This window comes from Chiloscyllium plagiosum, unplaced genomic scaffold (genome assembly GCF_004010195.1).
Source record: "Chiloscyllium plagiosum isolate BGI_BamShark_2017 unplaced genomic scaffold, ASM401019v2 scaf_20435, whole genome shotgun sequence".
NCBI classification, from domain to species: Eukaryota; Metazoa; Chordata; class Chondrichthyes; order Orectolobiformes; family Hemiscylliidae; genus Chiloscyllium; species Chiloscyllium plagiosum.
Window position 1 is genome coordinate 1 of NW_025116064.1, and position 464 is coordinate 464.

At 48.5% G+C, this 464-nt stretch overlaps 1 non-coding gene across 1 annotated transcript; it reads left to right on the forward strand.

Moving 5' to 3' along the window:
* Nucleotides 1–133: 133 nt before the first annotated feature.
* On the forward strand, nucleotides 134–211 carry trnan-guu. Its single transcript has one exon. It is a non-coding gene; the product is annotated as a tRNA-Asn (tRNA).
* Nucleotides 212–464: the final 253 nt, after the last annotated feature.

Genomic DNA, 464 nt, shown 5'->3' on the forward strand with positions numbered 1-464 from the left:
CACAAGTCAAGTTAAGAAAGCCGGGATGTCTCGTAAGACTGCGCGGAAGACAACAATTGTAATTCTAGGCGGGGAGGCTGAATTATGAATTCGCTAATAGCCTCATCTAAGCGATGGTGCAGTCCACGCCAACGCCTGTGTCTGTGGCGCAATTGGTCAGCGCGTTCGGCTGTTAACCGAAAGGTTGGTGGTTCGAGCCCACCCAGGGGCGGTGTGTTCGCTTTTCCTCCTTGACTTCGAAGATGAACGCTTTTAATGGGGTCAGGAAAATGTTCCCCAAACGGAAATCCTCTCCACAAAGGGGTTTCTGAATTGAATTAATGTCTAACGTCAGGGACTGTGGATTCTGAGAAGCCGAGACAAAAAGAGAAACTCGGCAGCTTGACAGTACCTGTCGGAGAAAACAGAATTTTGAAATGTTGTCTCTGATTCTCTTTCCACAGATGTTGCCTGACCTGCTGAGT